This window comes from Gasterosteus aculeatus, chromosome 6 (genome assembly GCF_964276395.1).
Source record: "Gasterosteus aculeatus chromosome 6, fGasAcu3.hap1.1, whole genome shotgun sequence".
NCBI classification, from domain to species: domain Eukaryota; kingdom Metazoa; phylum Chordata; class Actinopteri; order Perciformes; family Gasterosteidae; genus Gasterosteus; species Gasterosteus aculeatus.
In genome coordinates, this window is record NC_135693.1 from 12,554,833 (window position 1) to 12,573,105 (window position 18,273).

Consider the following 18,273-nt stretch of genomic DNA (forward strand, 5'->3'; position numbering starts at 1 on the left):
CGCAGGGAGCCCTCAGTTTGTCCGTCACTGATTAGTAAAAAAAGAAAATACTTCGCCTCTTCTTGCCCAGCTGCAGCGGATATGTGCATCTGTGCATCTTGACACGCCTTCAAGCCACCAGTGGACACACACACACAAAGCCGAGACAAAGACACACAAACTGACATGGCTGAGGTGAGTGCAAATGCACAAATGTGCAAGAGCTGTTATTTCATTTGCAAAACACGGCTCGGCAAAGCCTCAGCAAAATAGGCAATTAGAGACTCTTCTTCATGAGCACTTGACTGTATTCCTGTAACCTTTTACACAACTATTCTTCTCAAAGTATTTGTCACCTTCGCAGTGGGGCCTTCGCACGAAGCTTTTCAAAACACACAGTGGGGGAGAAAAGGAGGCGTAGAAACTTAAAATCCTCCCGTGAGGATTTGGGAACTTATATAACTCCCAATTATCAAAACTTCTTGCAGCCTTTGCAGGCCTCCCCTCTGTTTGTTAGACTCACAAAATATCTACAGTGCCACTGAAGAGTGTATAATGCCTGTATGCCCACATGACTGGCGAAAACACTCCTGCTCTTTCTGCCCCGCTGAGTCCTGCTGCATAATGGGGGTCTTGAAGGCTGTGGGCTCAGAGCAGGCCTGCCTAACAAAGCCTTGGTGGCTTGCAGCAGACAGGAGAATGTGTTTGCGAGCCGTTTGCCAAAAACTAATTTTCGGGAGGTTTTTTATGTGGGATGCAGTGGCAGCAGCATGACAGTGTGAGGTTTAGATAGAGCGGGGAGGGCTGCGAGCGCGATACGTGGCTCTTTTGTGAAAGTCCAGAGAGTTGGTTCAGAAATGAGGAAGTTCACAAATTGGTAGTTTGGAATAAATTGGAAAAAAGTTAGTTGTGGCATTTTTTACTTTTTTGTTTGTTTAATTGCAGTAATTTCCACCCCATCCTGGAGCATTTTTTGGAATTAATTTCAGATTAACCAGACGAAGGAGTCCACTTTCAACAGCCTGCAGGCTAGTCCCGTATTTCTTTCACTCCCTCTGTATCTCTCATGAGTATTTTTTTATCCTGGATCCCCTCACCTTCACTTTCATTTTGGCTCCACAGTAATGTACCTGTTTACCCATTGGGTGGTCCTGAGCTGGGCTAAACTAAAGCCCCAGTTCCTGCAATCTAAGTGTAGAGTAGCTGCTAATCCGATTTCAGGAAACAGCCAAGCCCCCGCCTCCCTACGCTCCTACCCCACCCACCACCACCAAACACTGCCCCCCCCCTTCTCTTCAGAGAAGAAAGGAAATAACAGAAACATGAGTGACAGGGAAGGAGTTAGAGGGAAGAACAATTAAACTTGGGTCCGGTTTGGTTATGGGAGTATTTTTTCAGCAGGACAACAGAACCTGGGCTCATATTTATGTGTCTGTCCCTTTAATAAAAGGTGCGACAGTGAGGACATATTACCTGCTCACGGACTGGTCTCTCCTCCGAGTCCACTCTGCCCTCCCTGGTGCGTTACCGAGGCCAAACATAAAGCAGTGTTTCATGGCGCTGGGGCTTATCTGGGCTCTGAAAGTATGTGAGACATGCCAGGAAAACAAAGGAGCGTCTCTGCGCCAACTGCAGGGTGAGCATATCCCTTTCACGGGCCACACATCTCCCCGGCTTTACTTATTTGACAGGCTCACGGGGGCTTTCAGAGGAGAGGGTCCGCACCTGGAAAGAGGCTGACCAGAATGGCACATGGAACAACCTGTTTTTTTGGTTGATAATACTGTTAGAGGAATTCCAAATTGCTATATCAAACATATCTTAGTCCACTTAAATGGCCTCTTAAGTTAAGAAACAACTAACAGTAACCTGCTGTTTTTGAATGATTCTTTCTTAGGACATAAAAAGATTGAGCCGACCCTGAATGTCTTTGTTCAAAGCCCTGTCCTGACCACAAATCAAATTAACAATCCAATACTAGAAACGTTACAAACTGTAAGTAAAAGTGTAAAACTATTGCCGCTACACGGCCATTTTATAAAGAATAGCGCAATACAGAATTCGAAAATATTGCCGCATTGACCTCCAAGAAGCAAGTGTGGCGAGCATCTTATTTTCTCAAACAATCCAGCTATATGTTGTGCAGAAAAAAAAGATATATTCTACAAAGAAATGATAAACACATTTTTACTTTCCACTGCTGCCCAAGACGTATAGAATGCAGGATGATTGGAAACGCCTCCAATTTCATGGCTCGCGTGTACAGCTGCGGGGAAAGGACCAGAGGGACAGAGTATGTTGGCTCACCCTGAGGAAAGCATGGCCTCAACTGGCCAAACATGAGCAGTGCAACCCGCAGCACACGCCAACTATCCCCCACAAGGCCGTGTGATAAAACACCTCACTTTAGATGGCGAAGCGATGGGGGAAAAAAAAGGGGGCTATCATTGTGGCAGACGTATGTCATATTACGGACATGAAGATATCTGCTAAAACCCCACGACGCGCATTCGTACGCACTCGCACGGGCACGGTGGCGTTGGGACGGAGTGGTGTGTGACATGAGGGGATTCGGTGTCACTGTGTCACAGCTGATCCCTGGTGTGCTGTCAGAGCGCCGAGACCCTCGGGGGCCCTCCTTTACAGCTGACAATACAAGAGTCCATACGGCATCTGTCGTACCCACTGACACACAAGCGCGTGTGTGTGTGTGTGTGTGCGTGTCTTTGTTTTACATGCATGCATGCTCTGTGGCCACATTTGTGTGAGCATTTTGTTGGGTACTTTTCACTTTGCCTACTGAACCATTTTGTTGCAATGACCAATTCCATTTAAATGTTTTCCCCCCCCCTTTCAATCGTCTGATCTCCAACACACAGCTTTTCTCTGTCTCATTCTAACCTGCCAGCCACCTGCCATTGTGTGTCCCTGATTAGCCCCAATCTCTCTTAGTTCTTCCTGTGTTTATTGGTCCCATCTTTAACAACAGGTCACTCTGGTTGCAGGCACTGATGACCTTGTTCTGGCGCTCCTGACACAGTAGGATTGCTCCATAAACGATAAGTAAAGACGGAGTGTCTGGGAGGTTAAAGGCCTCCACTTTCACAAACAAAGGTACGTTAACAGTGACTTGGTTGTGATTGTAATAGGGCTTCTGTTCTCGGTTTTATCAGCCCATTTTAGGGGAGACTCAGCCTTTATTGTCCGCTGCTCTAAAATCAATAATTTGCTTTCTCTACAGAGGCTACAGAGAGAATTGAGCGCCAAAGAAGAAGAGAATGCATTTGTTTTGTCACTGGCTTGTTTTTGCAGGATTTGTTTTGTACGACACCTGTGTTTTGTGCGTTGTTGCAAAACTGGGCAGGAAACGGATTTGCGTTTGTATGCCGCTATTTTAGTCTGCCTAACATTCTAACCGCTTTTTTACACTACATGTCATTCACCCATTCACACCTATATCAGATCGTAACCAATTGGACTTAAGATATCTACTGAATTACTTATACAATAGTATCTTGTGTGTATTATCAACATGATTTAAATATTTAATTTCTAAATAACACGGTCAATATCAGTCTGTCGCAAGACCCCATTTGGGACATTCCTGTTCCCCTCAGGACATTTTGTATTAACTCTGATAGCCCCTCAACTTTTCATGCAGCGCCATCATCAGGTTTATTTCTGAACTGCAAAACGTATTCCATGAGATTCCCATTGGCATTAACTGTACTTTCTGTTTATGGTTAACTTGCAAGTTTTAACGAACGCGCTGAGATCAGAACGGTTAATTTCATAACTGCAAAACATCGACATGTTGACACAGTCATTCTGAACATTTACCATGATGTTGGCATATAATAGGATACAATATCACCAACATAATTTGAAACTCAAGGCTTCAAACTCAAACAATGACCAAAAAGACTAAGCACTGATTTGTTTCACCACTTTGTCTCCATCAGAGCGCCTAAAGTGCTGATCCAACACTTGTATAACTGCAGTGAGGAGAAGCCTCTTGAGGAGGCACCAAGGAGCTCGCTCCACTCCCTGGGTAGACACAGACAGAATACTCCAGATTACCTAGTTTTCCTAATGTCTCCTCTCTGGCGAAGTGTCTTTCAGAGGGCTGAGAGGCAAACCGGCGCTGGTGAAAGACTCACTCTCCATTAGTGGAGGTAAACGGCTCTTCTGTGAGCAACCGGCTAAAGCGGGGCGGGATAAAAGGCCTCTCCACGCACTTCTTCAGGCAGATTAGAGAGGTGACTCTTGTCTCGAGGATGTTAATGTTTGTACGCGCACAGCGGAGCGCTCTACCGCAGGAACCTCAGCGGTCTCATTGCTGCGTTTATCTGCAGGAATTCACATGGTTCTGTTTCGTCAGCAATGAAACCTGCATTTAATTCTCAGTTCAATCATCCTGCATTAGGCTGTTTTGTTTGTAGTCTGAGCTACACCTTCAACTGCAATTGTATTATAACCATTGCCTTGGAATTAAATGTTGAGGGGAATTGGTTTAAAATAATGGTAAGAACACCATGGAGCTGCTTTTAGGTGTTTAGGTGTTGCAACTACTATTCTATTATAATTCTAGAATAAAATGATAATAGTAAAACTTCAGAAAACTGGAAAAAATAGAAGGTAAAGATGGTTTCAATAATTTCCTTAATTTATTTATGTAGTTGATACTTTAACATAAAAAAAACATGCAAGTTGTCCAACAATTACAATGCATTTCCCCCTCTCTCAGTTCTTCCAACTCTAACTGGTCCTTACTTTCTGAGGGGGAGAAACAAGCTGCGCCTCGTGGCAGGCTCACTGCTTCCTTGCCAGCTACCAGCCGCTGATTGCATTTCGCCCGAGAAGTAAATACTACATGCTCAGTTACCAGGTGAAATCAAGCAGGCAGACGTGTCGGCAGCCTCAGTAGACGCTCGCTGGACCCTGCCTGCGTCTACCTGTGACACGGACTTTATAGCCAAGTCAGCTGCTGCTGATCCACGTTGCTGAGCAGGTATCGGTGTGTAAGTGTGTGTGTGTCTGTGTCAGAGAGGGACAGGGAGAGATGGAAAGAAAAAAAAAAAAACAGTAGTGACGACAAAGTTTGTTTACTTTTTAAGAAAATAAAAATGTATGGCCATTGATTTGAAAGACTTGTTAAAGGAATACCGATAACTGCAGCTTTTTACCGACACTCACTGCAGCCGCCATCGGGCCTGTTTGTTGTGAACCGTGTAGAAAGCAAGAGAGCAGCGGAGGTATATTTGCCGGGGAAGGGGTGAGAATACAATAGCCCTCCTTCCAAGGGTCTGTAACCAAACACTCTTAATAAAGTCCCTGCCACTGCACAGCTCGCCTTACAACAACAGGGACGGCATTATACAACTCCACTCTTTGTTTTGAAGCGCCCCACCAGCGAGTCCTAGAGAGGGACGAGCACTGCACAATGTAAAATATTGATGACCCCGTTACACCTTATATTATTTCCATTGGCAGCACATCTACTGATGCTGTGGTCTAGTGTATTTTTTCGAGTTTCTTAGCAGGCAGGTTTTTTTTGGAGTGATTCATGCACCAGAAGTCAGAACAATAATGTCATATATTTCACTGACATGTTGGACGTTGTGATTTAAAGACAAGTTAAGTACAATGTGACATTTTTAATGATTAACCTGTTTTCATAATCATCACAAGTATCAGTCGGACAGATTGAATGATTGTTTGATCTCTTTTCCGACGATGTTGGCCAAGACTGGAGTGAGTAGCATTAAAGGTTGAATTTAAAGAAACGTACAAGTATCTTTAAACGAGCAGTTGATCATTAACCTTAAACCAAGCAGTGACCAATCGTAATGGTTTACAAGACACTGGAGCAAAAATAATAAAACAATACGAACATAAACCGAATGGATCAAATAATGAGGACACTGTAACATGGTCATGCTGACTGGACTCCTTTAACTTTCCCTATAAACACTCGTCGGTATTGTGTCAATACTTGCAGCTAAAGAAGGAGCCTCTCCTTGCGGATTTCAGGCCTCCCCGTTGTTTAAGGTTGTGACCCCTCTTTTTATTTTTCCCGGGGCTTCTGGGTTAATGAAGTAACAACAAACTGGGCCTGCGGCTAATTTGGAGTGGCACTTCCTGGCCCCTCCTGTCTGCACCGAGACGTATTTCATTTTCTCTTATCTCTGCCTCGGTCATGCGGCTTTCCGCATGGACGCCCATGTCTCCCCCAGTTGCACGACTAATGGAAACTTCGTTAATATCATTAATCTGCAGACCAGGACATGAACCAAACACGTTTAACCTTTCTGGGCACGCCTGTGCCACCGTAGCTGCGGTGACTGTCCACGCGCTGTTGTACTTGTGGCTCACTGTGACGTGTAATAATATGCGATTCTCTTTCCCGCATGAATTGGAGCCACTATAAAGCTGAGCTGGTCGAACATGGGGCTAGAATCCAACAGCAAGATGTATAAATGAATGCACATTTTTATTTATTTTTTATTTGTCAGCTGGTACCAAAGTTTCTCCAGGAAAAGTACTTGATAACGAACTCCTTCTTATTCTCCGCATCGCTCAATTTTCACTAAATATCTATCTTTCCTAATCAGCCTCACTTGACTGAACGGGTGTCTATAGATGACAGCACTCTCACTTCCACCATGCACATTAAAACAATGGTAACGTCAAAAGACTACTTAATGACTAATCAGGTGGCTGTGATTCATGCCTCATTCAAAGCCCCTTATTCACACATTCCACCAGCTCCATCAATGGACACTCCCAGCCCCACATGTCATATACGTTCATTCATAAAGAAGAAAACAACGAGAGGGGGGGAGGGGGTTGAAAAAAAAAAAAAAGGAGTCTCTCTTGTAGGATGGGTAACCCAGGGGACATTTTCTTTTGTGTGGCGCTCAGCTTATGGGGCCAAATGCCAGCAGGCTTACCTCCACACTGTCTGTCTGTGTGTGTCCCCCTTTCCTTTGCACGCAGTAATTAGGAGGATCTTAATGGAGAGGGGGTTTATTAGTGTCTGAGGAAGGCTTTAAACGTCACTTTAATTAAGGGGGATTCGGCAGACAGCTTGTGTGGCGATGTCACCCATTTTATAAAATCCTTGTTTGGGCACAACAGAAAAATAGAAGTGGGTCTTTAAAAGGAAGGGAAAAGGTCTCTGCAGAGGAAGGGCCGTCTGGACCTGCGGTCAGCGACAGAATGGATCGTCTGACCCTGGCTGAGCGTTAAGATGACGTCATTATCCGTCAAGAAATTCCAAATGTGTGCGTACGGGGAGAAAACTAACCTCCCTTCAAGGAGAAAATAAAAGCAGCCAAACAAACCGCCTGTTAAAAGATAACCTCACTGCTGAAATTTTTTTTTGGGGGGGGGGATTAATTTATTCTCAGCATATCCTATGGCCGTTCATGCAGGATATAAAAGCCTAGATTATTTCCTGCTTGGTTAACCCGCATCCGGCCAGTCGCTCTCACAAAGGCATTCTAATGTTGCCATTAGTTATGCTCCTCTGGTGGCCAAAAGATTGATCCCAGAGACTTGGAATCCAATAAATGTGTACATGAATGGCAGAGGGAGATAACACGTTCGCCACAGACAGTGCGAGTGCTGAAACACGATTGAAAAAGGCTGATTAATGAGGCCATATTTGTAAATAACCTCAACACTAACACTTCAATAGTAGTTTATTTACCTTGACCTTTTTCTTTTTATCTTAATTTTATTATCAAGCTACAATAGCCACTGAGAACTTGAGTTAGTAAGTAAAAAAAAAACATGTTTCAGGTGTGTTGTTAATTATTAAGTACCTCAATAAGGATTCGTCAGAAGTTAGATGAGGAAAAAGGGAGAAAATGAGGAGGAAGCTTTTCAGTAAAAAAGGAAAGAGCAAATGTACTCACTCATAAGAGCTGGTGTTGTCACAAACATCACGGGGCTATAAAAGTCTTCCACAATAACTGCGGCTGCTGGGGGCCCGCGGAGGGGATCTGATAATGGGGCCCGAGGGGAAGCGACAGCGTGCTCAGGGACCTGGGATCGTCTGGAAGACGGATAAGAAGACACAGGAGCAGGTTATCAGCCAGTTTATGGGGTGTCACTCCGCTCAAACACTCACCTGTTCCGCAGGACATTTCACAAACAGGCACCGTGTTAATCGTGTAGGGATCCGGCTGCTATGGACCGAATCGAATGTATTTTACAACCCTTGAGACCAGAACTCATAGACAATTTCATTTTGTTCAGATGAGTAAAGATATTTTTTTTAAGCATATTTCATTCAAACGTTATTTACCTGTTTTTATAGAGAACACCTGAATGTGGTAGGATACATCGTTGACATAACTTCAAGACTTAGTATAACACCAGGATTCCCACTGTAAACCCATGTGACGTTCTTTTTTCAGCCCGTGTGCGAACTAAGAAAGAGCCTCATGCCGAACACGGTGTGCTTGAAAAGACATGAAAACATCTCCAACACAGTGTAACCCTGCTATAAGACGACATCGTCAAAGTTATATGGCTGGATGTTGTACTTGTTACTTTGAGATTCTGGCTGGATTATCTAGCCGTCACAATTTGCTTTCACAAATTCCCTAATTAGCATCAATCATTCAACAAAGCAGTGATTTTTTTTTGTGGTATCGAGCCTCTAAAAACACATTAAAACGCACATACGGGGAAATACATTGTCTCAAACCTTTCTTATCTGCAGTGTTTCTTAATCATTTTATACAAAGCGCTGAACTATTTTAGAATGAATTGGCTTTATGATAATAATATTGATAATAAAAGTACTATTGAGCAGTGAGAGGGAATTAGCAGAAAGAGCATCTTGACTGGTTGAGATAAATGGCGGCTGACCTGCGTGTACGTAGAGCTGATGTGCCTTGTGGCACCACTGGACAGGTGCTCTAAAAACCCTTCCTGTGTGGGGGGGGGAGAGGGTGGGGGAGAGGTGGGGGCAGTGAGGTCGCCTCCCCCAAGGCCTCGCTGAGAGAAAGTCAGAGCACAAAGCATTTTGTTGCCAATAGATTGCAAACGCCAAGACTGCAACCGCTTATCCTTATCACCTACTAATGCTGTATTCTACTTGTTTGCTTGGTTTTAAATTACACAAACCGCCTCGTTCACTTATAAAATCGGACCGAATGAATGAGAACAGTTGGGGGGGTAAAGAGAAGTGGCCCAAAATGAAATCCCTCTAAACTAAAAGAAACAATGCAAAGTTCTGTTTTCCAATGGCTTCTTCCATACGTGATGAACATCACCACATCATAAAATAATAATCTGCATTTGTTCTTTGATCTTTAAGCAGCTTTCCGCTGTACACCAACGTATAGGAAACGTTTGCTCAGTGTCACGTATTGCCTCCACTGGAAAAGACCCAAACGCAGATTTGTTAGTCACCATGTATTTTATTCGTGAAAAGGAGGCACCGGACTAGGAGGTGACGGGGTGGTGACGGCGGTCCCGGATTCCAGAGGTGGGGGAAAAACAGTGAGCGGGATTCCCGGGGAGGTGCGTGGGCCATGCGGCCCGTTCAGGTGCCTGGGTGAAAAGAGGAAGACAGGACACTGGTTAGTTTTAGAACAGCGGCCTCTGACTTCTTGCTGTTCTTCGACCTGAGTTATCGGTCTGACTCACAAACAAGACTAACAATCCGGCGGGGAAGAGGCTTCGGGGCCGCTCCTAAATACCTCCCCTGATTGGAAGGCAGCAACAGGTGGGTGATTGTGGATGAGACGCAGCTGGGCCCTGCTCTCACCTCCGTGCTGACGTCCGGCCCCCTCGAGTGCTGGTTGGTGCCAACACACCGACGCCTCCTGAGGGTGGCGACCTGACAGTACCCCCTCTCCGACGGGTGTCTCCAGACACCCCACCAGGCCTGTCTGGCCGACGGCGATGGTAGTCCCTCACCATGACGGCGTCCAGGATCTGGCGGCGGGGAATCCAGCACCGCTCCTCTGGACCAAAACCCTCCCAATCCACTAGGTATTGGGTTCCCCGGCCCCGGCGTCTGGAGTCCAGAATCCTACGCACTGTGTAAGCCGGAGCACCGTCAATGATCCGTGGTGGGGGGGGTCGCGGGGGAGGGGGCAGGAGGGGGCTGAGGAGGACCGGTTTAAGACGGGACACGTGGAAAGTGGGGTGAACACGAAGGGACCTAGGTAACTTCAATCGGACCGCAACCGGGTTGATGACCCCTTCAATTACGAACGGGCCAATGAATCTCTGAGACAGTTTTCTAGACTCCGTCCTCAGTGGAAGGTCTTTAGTGGACAGCCAGACCTTGTCACCTACTTTGTAGGTCGGGGCGGCCGTCCGGTGGCGGTTGGCATGCCGTTGGTAATGCTCAGAGGAGCGGAGCAAGGCCGCGCGGACTCGATGCCAGGTTCGGTGACAGCGACGGATGTGACTGTGTACGGAGGGCACGGCGATGTCTCTCTCCTGGGATGGGAAAAGGGGAGGTTGATAGCCGTACAAACATTGAAAAGGGGACATACCTGTTGCGGAAGAGGGCAAGGTGTTGTGCGCATATTCTGCCCAGTAGATTTGGGAGGCCCAGGACCCGGGATTAGCAGACACTAGACATCGAAGAGATATCTCCAGTTTCTGGTTAGCTCTCTCTGCCTGACCATTGGTCTGTGGATGGTATCCCGAGCACAGACTGACTGTGGCCCCAATGGCCCTACAGAAGGCTCTCCAGACAGCCGAGGAAAATTGGGGCCCCCGGTCCGAGACCAGGTCACAAGGCAACCCATGTATGCGAAACACCTCCTTGACAAGGATAGAGGCCGTCTCCTTTGCTGACGGGAGCTTGGGGAGTGGAACGAAATGGGCATACTTGCTGAAACGATCAACCACGGTGAGTACAACTGTGTTACCTTCTGACGGGGGTAGTCCGGTCACGAAGTCCAGTGCCACATGAGACCATGGGCGTCGTGGTATGGGCAGGGGGCGTAAAAATCCGACGCTAGGTCTATTAGATACCTTATTTTGTGCGCACACTTGGCAAGCTGCGACGTATCCCTTTGTGTCGTCAGCCATGGTTGGCCACCAGAACCGTCTCCTTAGAAATGCCATGGTCCGAGCCACTCCGGGATGGCACGTCAGCCTTGAGCCATGAGCCCACTGCAGGACATTAGTTCTCACATTATCTGGCACAAATAGCCGGCCCGGAGGCCCATTACCTGGCCCCGGGTTGACTCTGAGGGCAGAGGTTACCTCGTCTTCTATTCTCCACAGGGCTGCCCCGACCAAGCAGTGTTTGGGGACGATGGTGTCCGGCTCTCGCCCCTCCTCCTCTCTGGAAAACACTCTAGATAGGGCGTCTGGTTTGGTGTTACGTGATCCAGGTCTGTAAGTCAGGGAGAAGGAAAAACGTCCAAAAAACAGGGCCCACCTGGCTTGACGTGAGTTGAGGCGTTTCGCTGACCGGATGTACTCGAGATTCTTATGGTCTGTCCAAACCACAAACGGTAGTTCCGCACCCTCCAACCAATGACGCCATTCCTCTAGGGCGACCTTGACGGCCAGTAGCTCACGGTTGCCCACATCGTAATTGCGCTCGGCCGGGGACAACCGACGCGACAAGTAAGCACAGGGGTGGAGCTTACCGTCCGTCGCGGTGCGTTGGGATAACACCGCTCCCAGCCCCACGTCAGAGGCATCCACCTCGACAACAAACTGCCGGCACGGATCAGGTTGGGCAAGGATGGGAGCAGACGTGAACCGCCTCTTGAGTTCCCCAAACGCCCCCTCTGCTTCTGGGGTCCACACGTAGGGTTTGCTACAGGAGGTAAGTGCAGTAAGGGGAGCGGCGACACTACTGTAATCCCGAATAAACCGTCGGTAAAAGTTAGCAAACCCTAAGAACCTCTGAAGTTGCTTTCTCGTGTCGGGCCTAGGCCATCCAAGTACTGCCTCCACCTTAGCTGGATCCATCCTCACCTGTCCCTCAGAAATGACGTAGCCCAGGAATGAAACAGTGTCGGCATGAAATTCACATTTCTCCGCTTTGGCATATAATTTGTTCTCCAGGAGACGTTGTAGCACCAGGCGGACATGTTGAATGTGTTCGGTGGGGTCTCTAGAAAATATGAGGATGTCATCAAGATACACAAATACGAAACGTCCCAACATGTCTCTGAGCACGTCGTTAACCAGCCCCTGAAATACCGCTGGGGCATTAGTCAATCCAAACGGCATGACTTGATATTCAAAATGCCCCAACGGTGTGTTAAATCCTGTCAACCACTCGTCTCCCTTACGAATTCTCACTAAGTGGTATGCATTACGCAAGTCTAACTTAGTGAAGATTGTGGACCCTTGAAGTGCATCAAAGGCCTCGTTCATGAGTGGTAACGGATACTTATTCTTGATGGTTATCTCGTTTAAACCGCGATAGTCAATACATGGCCGGAGGGAACCGTCCTTCTTGGTGACAAAAAAAAAAACCTGCTCCCAATGGAGACGAAGAGGGACGGATGAGCTCGGCGGCGAGCGACTCCTTAATGTATTTCTCCATGGCTACCCGTTCCGGTTTAGAGATGCTGTACAGACGACTACTGGGGAACGTGGAACCAGACTTTAATTCAATCGCGCAGTCGTACGGGCGGTGAGGTGGAAGTGATGAGGCCCGATTCTTACTGAAAACCTCCCCCAGGTCATGGTAGTCAGTGGGGACGAGGGATAGGTCAGCCGCGCATTGGGTGGATCCCTGGCTGTTCTCTAGTCTCGGACTTGCAGACCGCAGGCAATGAGCATGACAAAACTTACTCCAGTTGGTTATCCTAGCCTCTGGCCAGTCGATTACCGGATTGTGTTTAACCAACCACGTAAGTCCTAGAACGATCGGAATCTTAGGGGAGGAAATAATTAACAGGCTGATCTCTTCCTGGTGGTTACCTGAAATAAATAGCTTAACGGGCTCGGTTCGGCTGGTGATCCTGGCCAGCAGCCTGCCGTCAAGAGTAGCAGCCTCAACAGCCCCCTCCAGAGGAGTGGTGTTGAGGCCCAGTTGTCTCACCACATCAGCATCAATAAAACTGTCGTCTGCCCCAGAATCGATTAAAACTTGAAATCGAAAAGACTGACCTTTTGTTGAGAGCGTGGCGTGCAGTGGTGCTCTGGGCCGGGGGTTGGGAGATATGGGTACTTGGCTCGCTAGTATTCTCTCCACATCTAGCGAGCCCTCCTGTTTGATGAGCGCCGAGGACAGGAGGAACGGTAGTGTCCTTGTAGCCCGCAGAAAAGACAGCTGTTGTTGTCAAACCGGCGCCGCCGCTCCTCTTCGTCAAGGTGATATCGGCCTAGTTGCATGGGCTCATGCTCGGGCCTCTCTTCATTGTTGGTCCCCGCTGGTGATCTGGCGTTGTACCTGGGAGGTCCCCCTCCAACAGAATATGAGGTTGCTACCCTTCGGGGGAGGGGTGACTCGCTGCGCCTCCTTTCTCTCTGTCGCTCCCGGCATCGGTTATCTACCCGAATCGCCAATTGAACCAGATCCTCTAAAGTCTCTGGTTCAGGGTATGAAACCAATTCGTCCTTGATCTGGCTACTTAATCCGTTATAAAAAACAGATTCTAAGGCCTCATCGTTCCATCCGCTTTCAACGGCTAGCGTCCGGAACTCAATGGCGTAGTCTGCGACGCCTCGGGTACCATGCCGCAGCGCGTGTAGTCTCTTGGATGCGTCTCTACCACGCACTGGGTGGTCAAATAATTTACGCATCTCTGAGGTGAACATTGGGTAGGTACTTGCCACATTACTCTGTGTCTCCCATACCGCTGAGGCCCACTCTAAGGCTTTTCCACGTAGCAGTCCAATCACAAAAGCAATCTTTGACCCGTCCGTGGCGAATGAAGTTGGTTGTTGGTCGAAGACCAACCCACATTGTAGTAGGAAGGCTCGACAGCTGCCGAGGTTGCCATCGTACCTCTCCGGGGTAGGAACCTGTGGCTCCCGATGGTAGGGAGGGACTGGCACTGGCGGTGTTTGAGCAGGATCTGGAGCCGGAGCCGGAGGACCAACCGGGGCGCTGAGTCGGTGTTGTATCCCGGCGACACTGGTTGAGAGCTCCTGTAGTCCCTTCATGATCTCCTGAAGTGCTAGGCTGTGTTGATCTAGCAGGGCTCCTTGATTGGTGACGGCCCCGCGGACAGATTGTAGATCTGCTGGGTCCATGTCTTTGGCCGGATTGTTCTGTCACGTATTGCCTCCACTGGAAAAGACCCAAACGCAGATTTGTTAGTCACCATGTATTTTATTCGTGAAAAGGAGGCACCGGACTAGGAGGTGACGGGGTGGTGACGGCGGTCCCGGATTCCAGAGGTGGGGGAAAAACAGTGAGCGGGATTCCCGGGGAGGTGCGTGGGCCATGCGGCCCGTTCAGGTGCCTGGGTGAAAAGAGGAAGACAGGACACTGGTTAGTTTTAGAACAGCGGCCTCTGACTTCTTGCTGTTCTTCGACCTGAGTTATCGGTCTGACTCACAAACAAGACTAACAATCCGGCGGGGAAGAGGCTTCGGGGCCGCTCCTAAATACCTCCCCTGATTGGAAGGCAGCAACAGGTGGGTGATTGTGGATGAGACGCAGCTGGGCCCTGCTCTCACCTCCGTGCTGACGTCCGGCCCCCTCGAGTGCTGGTTGGTGCCAACACACCGACGCCTCCTGAGGGTGGCGACCTGACACTCAGTGACATTTTATTTGCTAAATATTTCGAAAAACTTTTGCCGTATCAGTCGCAGGATTTTGTTTTCTTTTAGTTTTACACGGAAAAACACAGTTTCACGACATGCTTCGACGTGCACGCGACAAAGCCACTAAATCAGAGAAGTACGTTCCCTTTCCATCACAAAAAATAAATAAACAGCCCAACTGTAGACTGCTTGGGTACGTTCACCAGATTTCTTTTTATCATTACGCTTTCACCCACATAAATGATCAAAACAAATGACACTCTCTGCGCAAAGAAGAAACGGAGCCCACAAAAGGGAGTCTGACAGCCATTTCCACAACAGATGTTTTTACAGAGGGGTGTCTTCTCTCCGCTGAGCAGTCTCACACATGAGAGACCCCCAAAAGCTTCAGAGAAACGTCCAGAAAACCAACATGTAAATTTGTAACTGCCATGTCTCCGACTAGCGGGCCCGCGCCAATTTTGTTTCTTTAGGAATAAAACAAAGAAACAAAGAATAAAAAAAAAAACAAGAGACGGCTGCATCGGTGTGGACGGCTTTAAAAAGGCGGGAGGAACAGCAACAGAACCACGACGTCGGAAAAAGACGACAGACGACATCGTTTGTGTGTTATCATGAAAAGATAAGTCCCTATTGATCCAGGTTGTGGGCAAAGGCTGCGCTATTGACAGGAAGACGGAATATGTCGGAGGGGCAATATTTCACACGTTCGGCCCGTTCACTCGATCACTGTGAGGGGGTGTTTTTTTTTTCCCCGGCCTGTATATAATAACACGTGTGCTCTTTATTTCCTTCAGATCAATGGTAATGCGAGGGAGGCCACACAAGATGGATGCCACGGGCGGGTTTTAGCCAAGCGACGCAGGCCGACGCGAGGGAGACCGGCCGCGTTTCCTGAGAGCAACCGAAGCTGGCGGCCATCTGCTGTGACTCGCGACGCCGAACGAAACTTTCGTGGTCGTTGTTGTTACCGCAAACCTGCGACTAAAAAACGTCCAACATTGTCCACCGTGCAAGCCGGCCCCTCTTGACCTGCAGCTCCTCGTGAAATAACGTACGCGTAGAATTCAAATCAACATGCCGACTTTGACTGCACAAATACTGTGGTGCGATAATGCAGACAATGACGCCTTGAATCACACGACCTTCGAGACCAAGCTGAGAGGTGAAATGATTAGTGAGGCTTAGATTGGATTTGGAGGTGGGTTTTAATTGTGAAAGAAGCCTTATGTTGTAAAAGTTTCAATTAATTAAACTGTAATGTGCTTGAATTCACTCTGTAAATGCACCTTTTGTAACGCTTAAGAATGATATGTTAAGTGTTTAACATTTTTAACAAATTCTCTCTCCAAATAATGTGCAGATCCCATCGCAGGTGATTCAACTGAAAGGATCAGATAATTTTGTGCCTTTCTATTGTGGATGCAATGCTACACATTCAGTAAGAAAATACAATTAAATCGAAATATGAAGCCACTCTGGCTGAACTGCGAAGTCGAACGCTAATAGAATAATACTGCTTCGACAGACAGCTCCGAGCATTATTGTCTAAAGTTGGGTAAAGGGTAATTAATTTGGCAGGAAATCATTCAGTGTTTTGGTGACTCTGATGAGAATTGTGATCTTTTTTTTCTTTTTTTCTCTCTCTCGCTCAGACATCCCCGACGCCAACCCCCAGCCCCCATTGTCTGTGTGAAAATGGAAATCTGTGCCACCAGTACAATATCCACATTATGTGCCCTGCCTCCACATTGTTGCATGACATGCTTGATTGTACCCCGGCATATAGTAGCGGAAATGTGTAAACATACCATTAGCACATATTACGGTTCGTCCTCCTCTAACTTATTAATGTGTAATGTACGACTTTGTACAAGGTTTTTTTTTTAGGATTTCTTCTATGTTTGAACCAAACACCTCTTGGAGATTTTGTAGAGCAGACAAAAAATCAGAAGGAAAAGCGTTAATTTACTAATTAGTTTGTGCTTTGGACAAAATACGTCCATTTCAAAATAACGGTTGATACGTTTTACAAGAAAATCATCTGTTTTACTCTCACATTGATTCACAAAACCATCAAAGCTTTTCTGTCAAAAACGTTTTAACTCAACCATACTGGACATTGTTTGTGCCTCCCTGAAAGGCAATTGCTATTATTAACCTTGCCTGAGGCTAAAGGTACAATACATGCCTTGCTATAATTGAGGGTATATGACATTTGTATACAATGTTTTGACGTATTGTGCATGTTCAGATATTATACAATGATTATAAAGCTGAATCTCTCAGACTTATTGTTTCATGTAATACAGTTTAAAGGCGTTGGGACCAAGACAAACCGCCCAAAAGAATACTTTCACATGAATCATTGAGTGGTTCTGAATGAAGATAAATTCACCTCTGAACCGTCCCATGTGCATTGACAATTAAAATCTCTTTCCAAAAGCATGAACTGCTTAAGATGTGGAGCCTCTCCTCTGAAAGACAGTGAAAAGTACCAAACATTAACGACTGTGGCGGTCTGAATTGTTGCTCCGTGATCAATCGGCAAAAATGACCTCCTGCTTCCACCGAAACATGAGATCCCGGCACAGAACCAAAGTCACGCTCCAGGATGTTATTGGTGAGCTCCACACACGGAACCTCTGTGCTTTAACGTCAAGTCGTGCTGCAGATGGAAGAGGCTTCTTTGGAAAACGTCAGTAAGAGTCTCTCATCCCCAAGAGATGCTGTGAGCTGATATTCACAACATAGCTCTAGAGTTCTGCTTCTACTGGAAGAAGTCCAGGGCGAACCATGTCGGAGAGACGTGCACGAGCACCTGAGTGCACCGATAACTCAATGCTGCCACCTTCTGTTTGGGGAACCGTTAAAAAGAAAGGGGGGGGAAAAAAGATCCCTGTTCCAGCTTTAGTGGGCCTGTCAGCATGAGTTCATATTTACCACTGAACTCTGCATTCGCAGGTATGAGAAACATGATTAAACAGGAACCAGGGTGGCCTTTAGATCATTCATTATTGATTTGGGCTAAATTTGACAGTGTAGTCAAGAATTGGCTCTGGATGCGAGTGTGTAAGCAAATACTGCCTGAAGCTCGAGTCTGTAGAATTTGAATACGAGATTGAAGGTAATATTTCAGCGTGTCGATGCTTCTGAGTGAGAGCATCTGAGCGCCGGTGTACGTGTTGTTGGGTCTGCAGAGGAAACCGAGATGCTCCCCTTTGCTGCAGATTTAGCGCGCTCTCCTCCGATACCTCGGCTGGTCTAGCCGTGAGCTCAGAGTTGAAACAGAGTTCAGCCAAGTTGAGAATTGTTCTCGCTCGTTTTATCCGCCCTGTGTACCATATTTCCACCCCCGTGAAATACTACAGCCGGCGAGAGTCACTGCCAAGGGAGCCGGGGAACAATTGAATTGGCATTAATGATTCACAGCTACATATCTGCTATAATACCAACACAGGCGGAGGTAACCGAGAGCAGGATCTGATGACATCATTGATGTTGCCTCAGATAACACCTCGGTCATCAACTATGTATGGATCTGGTAAAAGATATGAGATAATGTCAGAG

General features: G+C 47.2%; 1 long non-coding RNA gene across 2 annotated transcripts; it reads left to right on the forward strand.

Moving 5' to 3' along the window:
* Positions 1–1,276: 1,276 nt before the first annotated feature.
* Positions 1,277–18,180, forward strand: LOC120820216 (uncharacterized). 2 transcript variants are annotated; one of them, XR_013467916.1, is made up of 3 exons: positions 1,277–1,615; positions 2,985–3,093; positions 3,221–6,020. It is a non-coding gene; the product is annotated as an uncharacterized LOC120820216 (long non-coding RNA). The 2 variants fall into 2 exon arrangements; XR_013467915.1 differs by lacking the exon at positions 3,221–6,020 and adding an exon at positions 15,501–18,180 and having other exon boundaries at positions 1,296–1,615.
* The last annotated feature ends 93 nt before the right edge of the window (positions 18,181–18,273 follow it).